The sequence below is a fragment of the Bactrocera dorsalis genome, chromosome 1, assembly GCF_023373825.1.
Source record: "Bactrocera dorsalis isolate Fly_Bdor chromosome 1, ASM2337382v1, whole genome shotgun sequence".
In the NCBI taxonomy this organism is placed as follows: domain Eukaryota; kingdom Metazoa; phylum Arthropoda; class Insecta; order Diptera; family Tephritidae; genus Bactrocera; species Bactrocera dorsalis.
This window is the reverse complement of record NC_064303.1, coordinates 81214397-81236273: the sequence shown is the minus strand read 5'-3', so window position 1 is coordinate 81236273 and position 21877 is coordinate 81214397. Positions and strand designations below refer to the sequence as shown.

Sequence of the window (21877 nt, the reverse complement as noted above, 5' to 3'; positions counted from 1 at the left end):
CGCAGGACAACGGCTGCGGGGTCAGCTAGTTTTATATAAAAATCTTCATGTTTCAAGTAAATGTTTAATTCACCGCACAAACACTATTTCGGTATCCACACCTGTATATATAGTAGTTAGAATTTTAAAAAGTTGATATTTTTAATTTTTTTATTAATGTATTATTATTATAGTCACAACAAATTTCATATCGTTCCGGTGAATATTTTTGAAGTTACACACAAATTTGAAAAAGCGTTTCAGAGTGCTTGGAAGTGCATTCCAAATTTTAAACGTGGTGTTTTCAAAGTCGATAACCAACATTGCACTAAAATGCATAAACCGAATATCCCAAATTTTAGCGCGAGCTTCTTAAATATATTTTTTAGTAATTAATCGAAGACTTTCTCGCACCGATAAATATTTTTTATAAACAATTAAGCCCGAAACTTTTGTCAAAACTCAATTTTTTTTTTTGAGAAACCGTCATTTTGTCAAAAAAATTATTTTGATTATTCCTCGATTTGCTTGACTTGAACATGAATTTAAGGAAATCTTTTTGGTTTTTTTAATTACAGAGAATCCAGTTCAGAGATATATGTAGTGATCACCGCAAAACGTCGTTTTTGAGAGGAGATTCCGGACACAGCTGCAGTTCCTTTCGAAATAAATACTTTTACTAATACTTAGTCTTAAAATACTGTTAAAGGTACAAATTTTTGGATCACAAATTTGAAAGTTTTCTCAAAGAAAAATCAGGAAAATTCGCTTTTTTCCGCCTTCTAACTGTATATAACCTGGACCTGGGGGTAGCCAAAGCATCGCCGCTGATACACGAATAGGCCAAAGTGCCAAACATATTTAATTGTTGGTCCCTGGGAGTCGACTTTTGTCGTCATCACCGGTGATACACTAGCAGCCAACGTGTTAAAAGGACCGTAAAAAATCTAAAACTCTGGTGCTAATTCAATCTTCATAATAACCAGTATTCAAAGTACATACATATTTATAAATGTTGCCCTGTTTTCATGTATTTTATCATTGGTTTCCTCCATAGTCAGCTTTTTACATGATCTTTGAGATTCTTTGGCAGTTTAACCGCTTTATTGTTACAAAAAAGCTAAAGATAAGATACATTTATTTAATTTCTTTATACCCAACCTTCATCAGCATAATGACCGCCATATTTCATTTTCCAACCACACCCTATGGGGTTATGGCTCATTAATATTGCAATACCTCGCTGTCAGTTTTATTTTGCCGTGTGTTTTTGTTTTTTTTTTCAGCTCCACGTGCTTATTTGATGTCCTCTCTTTTGAATGTGTAAGAATAAGAATGCATAAATATTGACAGTTAATTAAGCTCATGTAAAGAGCAATGGAAAAATATTAACCATGGCTAAGTAGAAGACATTTCCCCCGACAATTAACTGAAGCAATTAAAATGAAAATGCGGCATATAATGTAAAAATAAAATTAAAAAGCAAGGCAATGACGCTTAACGCCATTAAAGTGACCCATTAACACAATTAAGAGTTTGAGGGAATATTGGCTGCTGCTACTATAAAGCCAAATCGAGTTTATTTAAATACTCTTTGATTTCAAAGAGTCATGTGATACTAGTCTATTTATTAGTATACCAAGCCACTTCCCAAGAAACAAGAAAATCCTATTTAAGGCTTTTTTGTTAGGGCTTGTGTTTGGTTGGTTGAAAAGGGAAGCGAGCTGCGCCAGACAGCAGGCGGCTCCTTTAGGTCAGCATTGGGATCAGTTGAGGATGGAAGCCGTGGATGTAGCCAGTCCTAACCTACTGAAATCTGGACATTGTTTCAGGTAATGTTCCAATGTAGGAGAAACTACCGCGTATACTTCGTATTCCGCTGAATTCAGTTGTTCATTCCTCTGGAAGTAGGACCTTAAGTATAAGTGCCCTGTGATGACCCCTACAATGTTACTGAGTTTCATTTTGAATAGAAATTGTAGCTGTTTAGTGTAAACCATCAGCACCACCTCAAAGTAATTTTGGGGTATGTCCTGATTTGTTAGTGTGCCAAGACCTGAGGGTTTCCTATAGGGCCCATTGCTTCAAACAATCTTGAACTGGCTGAATCGGCTGGGGGAACTTAGGCGAATTTTGTCCTCAGCCGACCCCGTTTCCTTATGTCTCCTATATCACTGGACAGCTGTATGATATTAACCGAGCTATCGACTGAGAGTCTCGTTGTTATCTGTTCCCTAACACACTGAGACTTAATAGAGAATAGAAGATTTAAGATCATGCCAACATTTTCGGTTTGAAAGACTGAAGTACTTTTATAATAAAAGAAGTCCGACTGCTCCTATTTCATCTTTTGATGCGTCGGTGAATATAGAGATTTTATCGTCGGTACACCGAACATTGTGGTCCATTTTTTTCTACTAGGGAATGAAAACGATGTTCAGCAAATTTTTTTCGGTTCCAAATTGGGGCTTTTTTTTTATAAATCTACCATTAAAAAAAATTATTTAAAGCGAAACTTCCATACTCCTTAATAGTCATCACGCGTCGAGCGTTGCTTGAGAGCCCTAGGACAATCCCTCGGGTTATTTTTTCAACGATATTTAAATTGAATTGTGTAAAATCCGCAGAGTACTGTACATAATACCTTATATCCCCATATGAAATTGTTTAAATATCTTCGACATAGAATTTCAATTTAAGATAACTTGCCTTTATAACTGTTTTTCCGACACGATTTAAATCAAAATAATACATATGTCTTTACTCCTTCATCATTTATTCAAGTATTTATTTTCGTTTGGCAGTCGAAAATTGCTGATCTCGGTATTAAATATTTCGAATGACATCCACATTAACATGCAAATATTTCAATCTAGCGGAACTTGCGGTCTCAGCTGGCTTTCATCTAAAAGCTTAGTTGTTTGTAGCTGTCTAAATGCAATTAGCGTTGATTTCACTCAAATCATCGATGTCGCTCCTTTAAACATCTTTCACCTTTGACATGTTTAACGTGTTTTCCCTTTGCAACTATCTTTCCGCTTTGGCACATCACGTAGCGCAGCATACTAGCATCTACCGTTATCTACACGTGTTTCGCTCCCCACTATTGTGTTATGCGCTCAAAGCTTATCGCTCGTCTTTCATCCCTACGTAGGATTCTTTGCATATCAAACTGTCTAACACCATTGAACCGGAACACCAGCAGACAACCAGCTGGCAAATACCAACGATATGAGTACATGCTGCAGCTGCATATACATACATATACGCATATATCCATAGGTAAGCCATGGTATGCTTTTCCCCAGCAGCATTTGCGCTTTCTTTCTCTACATTGCTTTAGGCATTGACTCGCTCTTGTTGGCTGGCGGGTCGACCATATGACCTTACATTGGTTTTTCGATGTTTAGCGCCAGCCAAAGCCAAACGCATGCCAAATGTTCGACTCTGATGGGATTTTCTTGCACCTGTACAACTGACTATTCGAATAATCGAGTTTTCGCACACTGTGGTGGTGTGTGTAAGTGTGTTTGTGCGATTGTGATTGTGTTGATGTGCAGCAAACAGGCGTCAATTCCCATTAAATTGAACGTGCAATCGTTTTATGCAGATGTGACACTTTCACATTCAATCCTCTTACACTTCAATCGTCCAACCTTTAAGAGCTTTCCAATCACCAAAAACGTTTTGTTTTGTTGCATGCACCACTACACCTATACATCTATATATGTATGGTATAATAAACGCTACATTGCTAACACCGGGATAAGATAAGCATGCGAGTAAAATCTTCGATGTCTGCTTGGGTGTTTCGGTCGGTTGACAGTTACAATTTCATGTCCATTTTGCATTTACAGCTAAGGATACATGTGATCTAAATCATTTCGGTGTCGCTCTGATGCATTTTGTGGCTTTCGCAATACAATATATGTAGTCTGCTTTCGTGGTTGTGGTAAGTATGAATTCATAGTTAGTTTCATCAACAAAGCCATGGACGATTAAAAATTACTTCTTAAGAAAATATACATTTCGAATTTTATGATACGTCCTTTTTTCAGGATGAGAATACTTGCTTAGTAATACACCGGAATTGTGACTGAAGCCATGTTGCCACATTCGAAATTTGAAAGCTCGCTTTGGTGAAACACCCACCAAGATGATATTAAATTACAAATATATCACTTAAAATAATATACAAGTTTAGAGCTAAACACCACCATCGCCCGAAATATGTTGCTTAGAAGTTAAAAAAAAGTAAATAACTACAATTGCAATTAATGAAAAGATGAGGAAGCCCATTAAAATTTAAGTACTGCTGGAATTTCAATCCACAGTCTCAATAGGACGTACATACCTATCAATAAATTTCGAAACTTTTCTTCATTTCACAATTCAGATTTTAAATTTATTTCTTACTAAATACCGATGGCCCTACGCTGATGTTTCTCAAACTTTATTGATCATATTTTTCAATGCACATCATTATTATATTTTTCCTAATAACTATACTACTAGTACTACTACTATTCGCTGAAATTTTTCGTTTATCTTTTCGAAACCTCAATTTTGAAGCAGGAGTTTCTTGTTGTTGTTAGCCTCTTTGTCAGGAAAAAACAACTTTTACACAGCAGAATCTTGATAATGTCCAACACTTAAAAGTTAAAACCTTTAAATTTTCAAGAAATAAGAACCAAAGTTAACAATAGATTAAACGTGAATTTCAACTACAGAATCCGAACACTCGAACTGTAACCAACTAAAAAAGCTATAAAATTCGGTTTAGAAAATTATTTTTATTTATTTTAAAGTACAAAATGTGTGAAGATAATCATAAATTCAGAACCAATTCACTTTTGCTCGATATGATCACCTTTTGCCTTAACTATGGCCTTCAGACGGTCAAAAAACGAATCGCAAGCTGCCCGAATGTGACTTGCCCGTATTTTGGCCCACTCACGGACAATGGCTTTCTTCGGCATCTCGAGACTGAAGTACTTTTTACATCGGACCTTGCTCTCCAAAATGGCCCAGAGAGAATAATCCATTGGATTCGCATCTGGTGAATTCGAGAGCTACGAGGTTTGACAATTAAGTAATGAGACTGATTTAATTGCCGCGCTTGCGGTAAACCTGTGACCTTGATCCCTTCTCCATTGATATATCGCTCTAGCTTGTTTAGTTCGCCTGCTACGTGAAGTTGAGTAGACGTGTGTTTGTAGTGCTCGTCGCGAAAATGGAAAAACAAAATCAAGATAAACGCGTTGCGATAAAATTTTGCGCCTGATTGGGCGAAACAGCTTCGGAAACATAGTGTAAGAGTGTATGGTGATACTACTCTTAGTCGTGCTAACCAAACGCCAAAGCTCACAATGGTTGTCTCCGCGCGCCCTCCTCCCAAAAAAGCTCGCATGAGCAAGTCGAAGGTGAAAACAATGATTATTGCCATTTTTGATAGCCGTGGAATCGTCCACAAAGAATTCGTTCCACCGGGCAAAACTGTGAATCTGTCTACTATTACCAAGTATTCGAAAGATTGCAAAACGGAGTCAACAGGGTGCGCCGGACATCGTTCGTAACTGGATCCTTCATCACGACAACGCGCCGTGCCACACCGCCCTCAGCGTGTCCCAGTATTTGGCCTCTAAAGAAATCGCCGTGTTGCAACAGTCACCTTATTCGCCCGACATGTCACCCTGTGACTTTTTTTGTTTCCTAAAACAAAATCGGTGGTCAAAGGAACCCATTTTGAGTCGATTACGGACATCCAGGCGGCCGTGACGAGGGTGCTCGCGGACATCCCAGTCGAAGCGTTCCAAAAATGTTACGAAGCATGAAAAACGCGCTGGAATCACTGTATAGCTGCCCAAGGGGACTACTTTGAAGGGGATGGCAGAGTTGTAGAATAATTTTAAAATATACGGTTTTTATGGAATCAGTCTCATTACTTAATTGTCAAACCTCGTATTATGTGGTCGTAATAAAGTTCGGAACGTTGTTTTTCAGCCATTCTTGGTTCTTTGGCGCTTTGTGAGACGGTGCTGAATCTTGTTGAAACGTCCATGGTTTGCGACCGAAATGTTTGTTCGCCCATGGCTTCAAAGCAGCCTCCAGAATACTTTCCCTATAATACTCGTATGCCGCATTTACTTTGACGCCAGGCTCGATGAAAACACTTGAAGAGCGCCCATCTGCATTGACAGCGGCCCAAACCATTATTTGTGGCGGATGCTGCCTCCTGGTGGCCAACCGATGACTTAGATTCTCGAATGAACGGTCGGTCGAGTAAACCCTATCGTTTTGAGAGAATACGAATTGCTCAATTGGAAAAACTGTTCGGAATTTGACCGCTTTCGGCCAAGCGAAGCAACTGCTTCGCTCTCTCAAGTCTTACTTGTTGTTGCTTCGGTGTAAGATCATGGGCCTTTTGGAACTTGTAAGGCTTGACCTTGAGCTCATTTTTCAACATGCGTCGGATGCTGCGGCCGGATATTTTCAGTTCTTTAGCCATTTGATTGGCACTGCGTCGTGAATTTCGCTCTAGTCGCTTCTGCACTTTCCAAACTATCTGACGTGACGTTGCACTCTTTTGATGACCACCTCCATAGCGTTTTGCGACGCTACCAGTAGGTATCATTGTAACGAGTGACGGTGCGATAAACAAAAACTTTATTCACATTAAGTGTTTGAGCTCACGAACAATCGCTGGCCACTGTTTTTTACCTCGACCTTGAATTTCAATCATTGGCCAATATTTTCTTTCAAAAGTCAACTATATGGGGTGCAAATATGCGGTACCTAGTGGCTTGAACGGTTTATGTTAGATTTGGACAATTTTGGGTCATAAGGTGACACATTTAGTGACATTATTCGTGCGAAGTTTTATCCCGTTGTATTTGTTTATTCTTAATTTGTTCATTGAAAAGTAAAAGAATCAAGTGGAATTTAAATTTGTGTTATATTGCAAGTAGGCTACAACCACGCCAAAATTCGGTTTTCACAGTGACATCACAGTGACATAGGAAAGACATAAATATCAGAAAGTTGGCAGTGACACGCCCATTAGTACATTCAGCCTATTAGGGAGCGCGCCGTGCCCATTCATTCAAGATGCATGCTGCTATCGTCTGTGACAAATTACAGTAGAATAGTGTCAAAATAAGGAACGTAATAAGTTTTCGTTTAATTGCGTTTTGTGGACGTGGCAGAACTAACGTCTTTTGTGAAGAAAACTGGTATTTTTGTGTCAAGTGTCGAGGAGTGTGAATATAATTTCTTAAATATTTTATATTATCATTTTTATACTCCTTCAACATGTTGCTACAAAGAATAATAGTTTTGGTCGCTTTACTGTTGTTTGTATCACCTTAAACTAATCGATATAAATGTGGACTTACAATGCCTCACAAAAGTATTCGAAAAACCAAATTCAAGAAAGAAATTGCCTGCAATTCTTACACATTTTTCATGACTCAACAACTCGACTGGGAGAGCTTGACGGAGAAGTTTTGATGCATCCACCATATAGCCCTGACCTTGCACCACCAGATTAAGTTTGATTAGAAATGCGAAAAGACTTTTTCAACTACCCAATTCATGTATCGTATATCAGGATGAGGATAAAAGTTGAAATCCGGTAGACTGTTTGTCTGTCCACCCTTCGGTCCATGCAAGCTGTAAATTGAGTAAAATTGAGATACCTTTAATGAAACTTGGTATGTAGGTTCCTTAATAGTAATTATTAGTTCATAGATGGACGTAATCGGACCACTGCCACGCCCACAAATCGCAATTAACCGAAAACATGTAAAGTGCCATAACTAAGCATTAAATTAAGATATGAAGCTCTAATTTGGTGCAGAGGATCACAGTAGCAAAGAGCATCTGTGGTAAATTTTTTTTAAAAAGGTGGGGTAAATGAATATCTAAATACGCCAGAGACATTAAATTTTAACACCAAAATGGTATGAGAATGCTTTATGGGAGCTTTAGTAAGTAGCATTCTTTGGCATTCTTATGTCGGTACCTATAGGTGACTTTTGTTCCAAAATGTCGGTCAATTTGTAATATGTATATAACTGAAATTAGGGGTTAATCCTTTTCGTATATAGGTTTATCTGTATGTCAAAAATGGGCTGAATCGGAACAATACCTCCCTTAGCAACCATATACTTAATACAAAGATTTTAGAACTTCGCAAATTGAAAGAGTATAAAGAGTAGCCCTTCCTTACTTGTTATATATATAGATATATAATCCTTATTGAATTATTATAAAAAATGTGATGAACGAAGAACCGCTCCTCCGATTTTGTGCAAACCTCGCTAAACCATCTACTAAATAGTCAGGACATAGCCTGTTCTTACGTTATAAAATTACAACGAAAAGTGGTATTGCTTTATATAAGCTATATAGATAGACATAAAATCATAAAAACTAAAATTAATTTTACTTTTAATTTCCATAAGTTATTTGATTATATTGTATTTGGCATTGGAAATATTAAATTTTTTGTTTGCTCCGAAGAGATTTTTTAGCATTCTTTGAGTATGGCTTCTTGTAGGCCAATTTGGATATTGCAATAGTATGTTTTTTTTTGTATAAACCACGTTTCAAATCTGTCCACAAGTGCTCAATCTGATTAAGGTCAGGGTACTGAGATCGCGTTTTTTAAGCTTTTGGAATGTTGCACAATATCCGCTGCTTTGTATTTTGAGATGTATTTTTGATGTCGTTGTCCTGTTGAAATGTATAACGATCAGAAAGTCCTAATTTAGCCGCACTAACACTTAAATTTATTTTAATATTTGAGTATATGATATTTCCGGTGATCCTTTTTATCAATCAAAACTGCATGTTTTCGAAACATCATCATCATCGAAACATTCTAAACGCTTCTATTCACTCTTAAGCAGCTTTATTCATGGAGTTCGCTCAATGTAGCCGGGAGCTCTAAGCGTTCTGCGTACAGTTGCATTGCTAACACATATTCCAACAACTGAGCGAGGCTTTGATTCTGGAGGTCAAGTACATGGATTTTCATTATTCATTCTTCTCACGATAAAGCTTTACCACGACTTTTTTTTAACATAATTCTCTCAAGGGAAGCAATTTAAAGATCAGTTTATGGATTTTTATCATCATTTTCTCTGTCTTGTGACTCGGTGCATTGGCTTGATGAGACAGGACTTACTTTTCATCAAATACGGCTGTTTTTCGACGATTTTGTCCAAGTGACGATGTTGTGTGATTGTTGTTGATTGTCTTTCCTTTTATTTAATAAGCATCTTAAAATAGAGACGTCATAACTTTACCAGCCAACAGTTGCGTTTTTCTACAGTTTAGAGTGGGTTCATAGTGTGGAGCCACTCAGATGACTGTCGATTGGAGTTCGGCGTGAAATGATGAAGCCGTTGTGTTAACCAATCTTTTTCGGATGTCAACTAAAGCAGGCACACTGCTCAAAAATCTTATTCTTGAATCCTTTCCAAACTCAAAGTAGGTGAGGTTACTAAAATTCTGCGAAACACGTTGGGTGGAGCATTTAGAATCTTTTTCTTTATTTAACGATTTATTCCCATTGATCTGTACAGCGTTGGAAGAGCTTGATACTGAAAATTTAAGAAGTGATTTATCAAAGCCACATGCTTTGTTGACTGCAATCCAATCACCTCAATTTGTGATTGCTATGGCGATACTAAAGCCAATTTTTGCATTATCAAAACACATAAGCCTATGTTTGCAGCAAATAGACTGTGATTTGAGCAGCTGCGTTGCTTATGCAAATTATTTGTATGCTGAAATTAGTGAAATGCGTAAGGATTTTGAACAATCGTTTAAACTAATTTTGAATCAGTTAAAACAATAGCCGCAGAATTAGATTTAGATAATAAAGTTCCGCGTTCGGCGAAACGGCAAACTAATCGCGACAATTATGAAGGCGAACCGGAAGAATATTACAGCAGATCAATTTATATACCGTTTTTAGATCGTTTTTTGGACCAAATCAATGAGCGATTTTTAAAACAACGAGAGCTGCTTTCTAAAATTGAAAACATTTTGCCAAATAAATGCATAAATCTTGACGTTATTGAGATGCAGGAGACTGTTCGTGTTTTAGAAAAGCAATGGTCCGCTGATGTAGAAGATTCCGATGATTTCGTTGCTGAATTTAGAATGTGGAAAAGGTTAAAAATCTTTTCTTCAGATTATATTTTCTAACTAAAATTTTGAATATATTTTCAGGAACTGGTTAAATCAAAGAAAGAAATCCAAAACTTTTTTAGAGTCGTTGAATTGTTGCGATGCATAAATTTTCAAAACAGTGCATCGTTTTTTAAAGATTGGAGCAACAATCCCTATATCTGTCGCTTCAAGTGAACGCTCGTTTTCCTCACTTCGCAGGCTTAAAACATATTTAAGAAATAAAACTGGAGAAGCACGCCTGAACGGAATGGCTCTCTTGAATATCCATAGAGATATAGACGTGACGGAGGAAGAGATTTTAAATGTTATGGCCCAAAATAAAAGAAGATTAGACTTCAATTTGTGAATAAAATAATGAAACATTGTCTTTTTACCTAAACCGCCCCCTCCCCAATTTTTTTTCCTGCGTTCGCCACTGTTCGTGAATGATAAGACGTACCGCTCAGTTAACTTTTTGATGTTTTGGCAAATTTATACACGCACTTTTTTATACTTAATTTCTAACTTAAAATCGTATGGATTTAATTATTGTAGTTTCATCTAAGCGTCAGGCCGTGGACTTTCCAATTGACAGGATTATCACACTAGCTTTAGTTGGGTGGTTACATAAATATTAGGATATATTTATGTATATGCTGAGCTTCACTATTAATATTAAAAGTTATGGTATTCGGTCCTCAGTAATCGTAGCGTTATCCGATTTGGCAAAATGGCTAAACGACCATAAAAATAATAATGTTAATTACCACAATTACAGTAAAGTAGTCATGATAAGAGCTATAACCAATATTGGTAAATTTATTTTTATATGCATTAAAAATAATAATAGAATAAATAAGAAAATTAAAATAAATTAAGTATATCATTTACATATTTCGTCGTTAACGGTACTAGCCCGATCTCGAAAAAATTGGTGGTAAGATGCAGTTGGCGACAAGAAAATTTGCAATAAAGTCACATAACAATTTTCCATTCCTTATCAAACCACAAATTGTTTGATTTACGGCTCTCTCTACTCTGCTTTTATAGCTCGTGCTAACCAGCCATTTGCACTTGTAATTACCTACCATTTTCCTGTTATGCCACTGGTACTGCTACTGCTACTACTTTTTATTCCTTTGCCGTTTTAGCTTGGATTACCATTTCAATAAAGACTCCTGCCAGAGAGCAAGTGGTGGTTGGCGTTTCAATTGAAATTCAAATGGGTAAATTAAATGTCTGACGCTGCCTTAACTTCAAATGAGCGGTGAGGTGATGTGGCTGGAGAGATAAGATGTAATTTACGTTCTGCTGCGTTGCTTTTGAATGCTAAAACGGCAGCAGATACCACATAACAATAGTACTAAAAATGTAGTGATTAAGAAACCTTACAAGATGATGTATTAATTTTTATTAGGTGGTAGTAGGATCATGCACGAATTTGCAAAAAATGTGTGACCTTTGTAATGCTTTAGAGGTTATCCTAAGATTACCAGCATCACGCCACACTTAGGTATTAAGTGAGTTTATGTACATATTATGTGAGCTGAATGGTTAGTCGAGTGTTGGTAGAACTTGTTGAGTACTCAGCTACGTTAATCGAGACATTAACAATAATCAAAAATATTATATTAGTTGAAATATGTAGTATTAAATAAATTGTCTTCTTTCTTTTTTCATACGAATACGATCCGTTTTTCAATCATCCTATCTTGTTCGGAGTTTTTTTCGGCAGTTCAAAAATAAATAAATCTGTGCAATTTTCTCATCTTGCTTGTTCAGACATGTGTACAAAATAAATAAAATAGTATAAGTTGTTCGATTTAATTTTTATATACGTAAATTTTTCAAGCTTTTTTCGTACAATTTTAACATTCTAGCAATATACTACTTCAGATTGTTACAACGAGACGAAATTGCGAGACTTTTTATTAAAAATAGTTCTGCAGTTGTATTGGGGCATTTTTAAAAAACGAGCGCCATTTGTGTTGTTTTCAGTATTCAATTCGGCCAAAAATGGAAATAAATTGTGAACATTTTCGCACGATTAGCTTTTAAAGTTTTCGACGTGGATTGACTATATTTTTGGAGATGAAGCTCCAACGCCAGTGTTTATCGATGTTATGGTGAATTTAATCGAGGTCATAGATTACTCCAAGACGAATTTCGAAAAGATCGCTCAAAATCCGTTGTTGTTCAGCGAACTACTGATGCTGTGTGCACACAGTTGTACCTGCATACATTCAATATTGCATGTGTCATTGCATCATTTAAGCGTAAAGATACGATTTCTTTTGAATGTTGACACGATACACATGATCAGTACAAACGATACGTTTATGATAACACAAATTAAATTTATTTAAAAAGAAACAATTAATAAAAAAATACAAATATAAATTAATGTAATTTTACAACAGTCGACCCGGCTTCGATGGTTGTTGCTCTACGACTTCTCTTCAACAACTCACACCGAGTCGTATTTCTATCGCAATTAACTCAGAGGCGTATTTTGTGGCAAATACGCTCAGAGGAGCATTTTTGTGGCGTGACACATGGACATTGCACTATAAAACAAACGTTGTTCACTTTGGATCCCGCACAATTTGTCTATCACTCAAAACGAGGCTCGTGTCAATTGGTTGAGAAAAATGCTAAATAAATTCGATAGCGGTATTTCGAAATACGTCTATGACATTGGGATATGTGATGATTCGTGGATTTACACGTGAAAAAAAGTAAATAGGAGTCGACTCTATGGATATTATCTGTTGAGCCAAGTCCTACAACAATTTTTGCGCACGAAGTCTTTCCAAACACAATGTTGTTGGTCTTTTAGAACAATTACAACCACCTAGAAATAATCAAGAAATCTGACCGCCGAAGACGGATCACTCTCCACCATAACAATGCGTGCACCTACATATACATCGACTAAAACAACTGCATTTTTGAGCACCCAAAACAGCGGTTTGATGAGTCATTCGTATAGACGAACTTGATACCGAATGACCACTTTTTATTGCAAAACATAAAAAATAAACTTTCAGGTCAACGTTTTAGAATACTGAAGAGGCGGTTGATGCATTTAAAGCGCATGTTGTGCAGATACCTCGATTGTGGCAAAAGTGCTTCGATAATTTGTTCCAATGCTTACAAACGAGTATAGATCTTAATATAGAATATTTTGAAAAACAATAACGCGATTTTCTATTATTAATACTTTCCTTTATCCTCAAATCTCTACATATAAAAAGTAACCTTGGTATTTACTTACTTTGATTAAAGTTTCAGATCTCCGATTCTATTTAATTATGTGCGTCCCTTGCAGGTGATTGGAAGAAAGTAAATGTGAAAATGAGTTTGGAAAGTGTACAGCAATAGGATGCTGGAAAGAATCGATCAGAGCGAGAAGACAACCTTTCAACATATTGGGCTCAAGTATAGTTAATTGATGACTATACTTTTTCTAAGTATATATTTGAAAAGTGTTTTCCTTTCAATTACACTGTTTACTGAAGGAATCTAAAAATACGACTAGAAATTTTGCATTACTTGCTTGTTGTGAAAAATAATTTCATGTTTGACTTTGGCATTGCTACAATATACAAAATGACCCCGACGATTTCTAGTCACTCATAACGGTATCGTAAACCCACACATATTCTTTCCTTGAGTTACCAATTAAAATTTTTGCTACCAGATGGTGTCCTTCGCATAAATCTGTCAATGTTGCAACTCGCTTTACATGGCTTTGTTGCAGGAACATGATGCATGATCGTCAGATGTCAATTGCTAAATAAACAAGATTTTGTAGAATATTGTTGTTGTTGCTATTTTTTCATAAACGTATAAGCGAATACGATGCATAAAGAGATAAATATTTTGTGCTTGCACTTTTTAAATTGTTTATGTTGTTTTGTTGCGTAAGCGACTGAATAGCTTGACATTTCAAATCGCAGCTGCATGAAAGCCCTATCAAATTCGTACAACTTTCGACCGAATAGTAAAAACGCTAAAATGACGATGCGCTGAGCACAGTCATTTCATAAAGCAAACACCGAAAATCCAGTCACGTTTGTGGCGCGGAAAATGCAACTGAATGACTGATAGCGCTGGCGCTGATGACAATGCTGGTCGCCGCTTTTGTATTGGTGGTTGTGATCAATTTTCAAAATATTAACATGACATGGTATGAAATGCCAGAAATGCCAGAAATGCTGCTAAATCGATTTTCATTGAAATTGCCGAATGCAGCATCCACACTTGCAAGCAACGCATTTACACAAGTGGGTGTTGTATACTTCTACGTGTTTGTGTGTGTGTATGTTGGGATGCGTGTGTGCTTTGGTTGGTTTGTCCGTTCAACAACTCAACATAATGTCAATGAAATCGACAGAGAAAATTTATTCACGCGCGACACATCGCCTTTTGCATTTGAAATGCAGGACATGACATTGTAAACGTATTTGTTTATTTTGTACCGTTACTTTCGTGCGGGTATGTGCGTGCAAATTCAAATTCAAAAAACGTGCATTTGCGTGTGTATGTGTGCATTTATTGTGAATATTTTATATTATTGTATTTCTACACTATCAAATTTCCATTCGCACACACACTCACATGCACTTACTAACGAAGCATGATATTTTTTCAAATTTACATAGCTGCTTGTGTGTGTGTGGTTGTGCTGTTGTTGTTGAAGTGTTTAGTCAGCTTGAGGCATGAGTCAACATATAATATGCATTACAAACGCTAAGCGCTGCAGGCAAGCACTTACTACACTGGCGCGCATACGAATGCATATTTGCAGTTGGTTTGCATCAATGTGTGCATGTGTGTGTTTGTGTTAGTGCATGCAATTCAAAACTAACAAGAATTTGATTTTAATTTTAATTTACCGTGTTTACATATTTTTGGGCAACTACTCGATACTCTCAGCGGCCACGCACATATTCGCCTGCTTTGCTGCACTTTTTCGATTTGCTGGCATATTTTCAAAAATCGGTTTCATGTTGCACAAATGCTTGTCCTGAAATACAAACAAAAAAGCTTACACGTTATTTCCCCTTGGTTACGACCAATCTAAGTGGATATTTGCTTTAAGAGCATAATATGCTGCATATTTAACCACACGCACACTCACACATTTACATGTCATGCATACCTTTATAATTGTGAATTATTTCTGTATTTTCGTTAACCAAAGGCTGTGAATATGTAATTTGTGCTTGTATATATGCTGAGCTTATTTATTTATTATTGTTGGGAAATTTCCGCAAAATTGCAATTAAATTGCAAACTTATTTGTAGAATAACATTGCAATAACGGTAAATTAAATTTATATTATAGCAAGAGTTCAACACTAAAGCGTTTACAGAACAGTTTAATAACTATTTATTACATTCCAAAAAAAAAAAACTTTATGCAAGCTTAATAAGTTTTTCTTGAGTTGCCTGAGGTGTTGCAAATAACATTAAATACAACACTGAGAACATTATCGTCATTCTAAGATCAATACTCAACTCGATATGCTTTAAATAACCAATCTAAAAACATATTGCCAAAAAAATAAGTCATATTATACAGTATAATTATATATATCAGTATAATTCTAGTCAAAACTCTGTTATCTGTTCATCATAACTAAGGGGGAACACTTTAAAGTAACCTCAATTTGTGATATGTTTACTATAGTTGAAATCGAATGAAAACCGAACATATACATACTTGTTTGCTATATTTTGCTTATATAGTATCTTTTTTCATTGTATCTTTAAAGCTAATTTTCTATTACTAAATTCTTGAAAAGCTCTGTAGATCGAATCGGGATATTCTCAGTTCGTTCACTCGATAGTCTGGTTAAAGTAATCGAAGCGGAACGGTACTTGGTACCCTTCAAAAGTTTTACCATTATGGATTATCTCAAAATAATTAAGAAAACTCTCAACGAAACATCTTATACTCTCGCAACTTGCAGAAATCAAAGAAGGCGAAATTCCTTCAAGTTGTGTAACAACTTTATATTATATTAAAATAAAAATATTTTGTTTTTAAACATCAACGAGTTACAATCAAAATTATATTTTCTTTTTCTTATTTGAAGGCCATAAACTCAGAATTATTTTTTAAAACCTCTAGAAATGAGATATGTGGTTTTAACTCGACCAGGGACGGGCTGATTGTATTAATAATGACATTGAACAGCTATTCTAGAAAATATTTTCTGAAGCAAAATAAAATAAAATAACTAACAAATTGACCGATCTATGCGGCATAACGTCATCTGGAAATTGAAAAATTTATACATTAGTCATATAGGGCTTAGTTTAGTATTGACTCGATTTAACACATTTTTGACACACAAGCGTACTATTATCAGGAAAGAATTGTTTCTGTTTTCAGTTAAAAGAGCCTGAAGATTATATTAACTATTTCTCGATTGCACACCGATTTGCACACCGGAAAGTGAGGGATTCAAATGGTATTTAAAATTGTTTTATATGAGATGTAGTCGTACAATCAGGGGAATGCCTTTATCACATTTGGTTGAAATCGGTAGGGCCGATACTATGATATGTGATTTCTTCTAAAACTGAGCGGTGCAACGCAGTTCGTCCAATTTTTACGCCCCCTCCTATAAAGAATATGGCGCATTTCTTCTTTTTATTAGCATAGACCTCGCTTACGTCATTATAGCGGAGTTTATAATTGCGCACTAGTCGTTCTTCCATTTCGCTGTTTGCTGCCAATTGAAGTGTAGCCAAGTCCTTCTCCACCTCTTTGTAATTTGCTAAACTCAGAGTCAGAGTCGTCGTGTATATCGTAAAGCTCATCGTTTCACCGGTATTCACCGTTTCCAATACGCAAAAGAACACAAATGTTCCGCAGAAATTTTCTCTCTACAACTTGTAACTTGTTGTAATCTTCCATGCCCCTGCAAGATATAGCAGGACGGAAATGATGAGCAACTTGCAGATTTTAGTTCTCAATTGCCTACTCAATCCGAAGAAACACCTACTACCAATAGGGATTCTGCGTTGGATATTTGTTAGTGTTGACGCTGGTTGCAAGAGAGACGAATATATTACAGCCAACAGTGACATGGGAGTCTAGTCGGGACTGCGACGACTGTTTGTTTGATGACATGGGATATTTTATCTTGCCCTCGTTCACTACCAGACAAATTTGCTTTGCTTATATAATATGGAGAAAGCAGAACTACGGCGTGGTTGTTGTACGCCAACACTCTTGTAGAATATGATACTTTCTCTATTTAGCTCTGCAGCTCGAATTATTTTCTTCAAGAGTCGTCTTGTCTGAAACCTCGTTTGGAGAGCTCATTTCCGATCCTGACGTAGCTTTTGATATTGCTCAACGTCAGTTTACACACCCATATTAATTTTGCGGGGACACCAAATTCAGACATCGCTTTTTGGATTGGGCATGCTTGTGTCCGACCATATTCTACAAAGAAGCTTATGCATGCTCTTTATCAGTTCTTCGTCGCCGTATTTGAATAGCAAAGCCGTAAAACTATTCATTAGTATTTGAGATGCGCCGCGTTCTATCAATTCTTCGATTTATACTATGATTTTGTTGAACAAAGAAGTGCGATAATGCACCATCTTATAACGCATTGGATATTCGTGTTCACATCGCTACATTTTACAATTAATATCGTGCCGCAACCACCGCATTCGCCTGATTTACCTTCGTATAATTTCCGGCTATTCAGCAAATTCACAAGACCACTCCGAGGACATCGTTTTAACTCAATTGATATAAAAGCTGAGTCGAAGAAGGCTCTAATGGCTATCACGACGGAGTATTTTTCCAAGTTCTTTGATGTGTGGAAAATTTGGTTAACATTGGTTGCTATAAGTGTATTGCAGCGGAAAGGGATTACTTTAAAGGAGATGAAATGGACAAATTTATATTTGATCACAGTAGTACCCCTGGCGGCCAGCTTATCAATATCAAGCTCTTCATACTAACGCATTTCGACCTCTCTCTTCTTATACTCTTGCAAACAGTTGCTAAAGAGTATTATAGTTTTGTTAACTTAACGGTTGTGCGTGTGACCTAAAACTTAACGAGATGTTCGACGAGGGTTCGCCAATAACCGAAAACATGTAAAGTGCCATAACTAAGCGTTAATTAAAATACAAAGGTGTAATACGTTACAGAGGATCGCAGCAACAAGGGGCACATGTGGGCAAAATTTTTTAAAAGTTGGGCGTGGCTCCACCCTCTAAAAAGTTTAAAGTACATATTTTCTAAACCGTTTAAGCTATAACGGTACTGTTAAAAACTACTAAAAGTGCGATAAATCAATAACTGAATATGCTAGAGAGATTTAGCGGAGTAGGTGTGAAAATTGGACGATGAGCGTGGCATCACCCACTCTTTGTGGTTCTCCGACCCCACAAACCGATTTCGGTAAAATTTAGTACATGACATCCTTTATACATATAACGGAATACAACTTTGCACGAGTAATGTCTTTAGTGTGTGCTACCTTATGACCAAAAATTGTTCAAATACAATAAAAGTGTTCAATCGCCTAAATACCGAATATTTAGACCTCGGTACCTATAGTTGACTTTTGATCTTGAATGTCGGTCAATGTGATATATATAACTTAAATTAAGGGATAAGCCTCGTTGTGGTCGACTGAAAGATTTGAGGAAGGTAATCTGTTTTCTCTCCACTACGACACAGCACTCCTCATCGTACCAGCCGTACTAATGCATTTACCGAAAACTAATGGTTTTGTTTGCAGCTTTACGTAAGGAGCTTGAATCAGCTGTCCTTTGTGATTTCAGCTTCTCGTCGTCGAACCTTCCTTGTGCTCGTTAACGTAAATATTTTGCTACACTAAGGCGGATGCGTACATTTGCTTCAACAAGATAGTGTTCCGAATCAATTTTAGGAACTCGGAGCGTGCGTATGTCTAAACCTGGAGATAATTCTTCCGTTTATCACAACATGATTGAATTTTCCTATGTTGGAATCTAGTTCTACAGTTGATAATATCTCGGGACCCAGTGAAAACGATCATCTTCATTTTGGAATATTTAAAAATACCTTCTTGCCCACCCTGTGGTTAAAGTTGCCAAGCATAATTTTGACATCGTGGCGAGGTCAGTTCTCATTGGAACGCTCCAAGCACTCATAAAAGGCAGCTTTGGTCTCATCGTCCTTCTCTTCCGTCGGAGCGTGGACTCAAATCAGAGATATGTTGAAGAACTTCGCTTTAATGTAGATTGTGGCTAGGCATTCATCTACCAGAGATAATGCAAGGACTCGACGACGGAGCCTCTCTCCTACACCGAATATGCGCTTTTTTATATGGTCACTGTAGTAAATGCCTGAAGGACCGACTCTTCTCAGTCCTTGTCCCACTAATCGCATTTCTTGGACGGCGGCCAACCTTAACTTTTTCGAGGACATCAATCACTTAGGTAGCGGCACCCTTAATTAAAGGACCGGACATTCCAGGTGCATACTATTAAATCTTAGTCCTTAATGACGTAGTCGTCATCAAAAGAGGGAGCTCTCAGCCGTGGCTGTTGTTTCCTTTTCGTTGGAGGCGGTTTTTACGTGGCGCGTCTCAAATCCAGCGTACAGTCTGGGAAAGGTTCGCCTTCTTACTTTAGCTCGCTTTCAGACGGATGTTCTTTGGCTACACAGAGAATACTTGGTATAAGACTGAAAGTCGTGAGCTGATAAAGCCATATGCAAAAGAATCATCTCGGGACGCGCCCAAGTAATGGCGCTAAGAGAACTTTCCTCACTTGTTAATTTTTCGCCCTTTAAGTAAATTTTAACAGTATCCTGATATGGGGAGTTCACGTTGTTATCTTCAGCGATTTGTTTTGAGCAAGCTTGATTACTGTACATAGTTTAAGCGGTTTAGAAGATACATTAAAATTCTTGGAGCTCTTTTTTTTCAATTTTAGCCAGCAGCAGCTTTTTGGTTATCTGATCCTCTGCAGTAAGTTTTATTTCTTTACAATAATTTAGTGCTTACTTTATAAGTGTTTGCTTAATGACGTTTTGTTGGCGTGACTGAGGTTCGATAACGGTCGTCTACAAGCTTGCCCTCCTTTTTTTGCCAAGGAACACGTCACGTATCTCATTTTTTGTTTTAGCCAGATCCAGATCTACCAGAAAATGGAATAGACGAAAACTGTTTAGACCGGTATGAATCTACAAAAGTCTTCATCTACGATCAACTAAAGCTCTTATATTCAAAACTAAAGCTCCACAATCTTCTATCTGTTTCCATTACGTTTTAGGTAAAAGATGCCATTAGATAAACAATATCTAAAACTATTGTGACTTAAAGAGAGGATCAGAAGTTAAGATTACATATGTTGAAAGGAACTGAGTAACTACAAAAGGTTTTCATCGGATATCATAAAATACTCTCGTTTCTTAATATTATATATATGAACGGATTTTTTAAAGGCTCTAATTTTTAAATTCAAATATAGTACATATAGTAGAATGATAAAAATAATGCATTATATGTGATCTTGCGGAATAAAATAAAAAATTCGTGTAGCACTTGCTGGCGATGTTCAAATGGCAGCATTTTAAAACAAAAAAATGTACATCATCGACATGTGTGCTTTAATATTTTGGCCTGCAAATTTTGAAAAGAAATATTCCAGCACCCCAGCATCCGCCATTATGTACATGTGAGACTCCTACGTAATGATGTATTTAATGAAATTTTGAATGGGTCCCCTGTGCGTTCATCTTTATTGCTTGCTTAATTTCTGTGGAGCTAACAAGACCACATGAAAAAGACCCAGAGTTTCTTCAATTGTGCGAAGGTTACTGCATTATCTATGGAATAAGTTTCAATGTCACACAATGCACGATAAATTTTTGCCAGTGGTATTTCGACATAATAAATAATTTTGAAATTGCAAAACAAGCTTTTCATAAAAACATGCTATGATTTTTGGCGACTCTGTACATGTATTCGTTCATATAATTCATATATACATACAGTAAGTCCTTCGTAGTATTGCACTTGGTGCATACTAACGAATCATTGGCGATAAATAACAACAACGAAGACTGCCACCACACCACAATCACCATTTGTTGCAACAGCTAAAACGAGCGCAATTTTTGCGCAAAATTTAGCAAGGACAAATATTATTATGTAGAAGTAAAACATATATATTATATATGTATATACCGCGTAAACACACTGCATACCATACCGTACAATTGCGACAAGGGAACCAAGTGACTTTATTGCTTAGTTTTCCATTCGCACATACATAAATAAATATTGCATACAAATTTCCCCGAATGCAAATTCAACTATTTACATGATTACATATGTATGTGTATGTGTGTTGTGCGCTGGCAGTTTTCTTTGTTGCATTGTCATTTTTTCGCGGTTACAAGCAATTGATGCTGCCTTGTCGTTATTGTCGCTACAACTTGAAAATGTATGCAAATAAATTTCAATATTCCGCCCTGACCTCATTGCGTTTGCTTGCTCTTTAGTAGCGACAAGTCCAATGCCTTCTCTGCGCTCAAGTAAATAAAATACATATTTCCTCCACTACGCTGACACAAACTTAGAGTTTACATAAATGCAGTTTATATAAATTCTGAATAGAAATATCTGAAATAAAAGAGAAACCAAATGCTACAAAGAAATCCAAATTCAAATTTAAAAGG

The 21877-nt window shown here is 36.6% G+C and overlaps 1 pseudogene; it reads left to right on the top strand.

The window, feature by feature from the left end:
* The first annotated feature begins 9787 nt into the window (after positions 1-9787).
* On the top strand, positions 9788-10288 carry LOC125778065 (uncharacterized; annotated as a pseudogene).
* The last annotated feature ends 11589 nt before the right edge of the window (positions 10289-21877 follow it).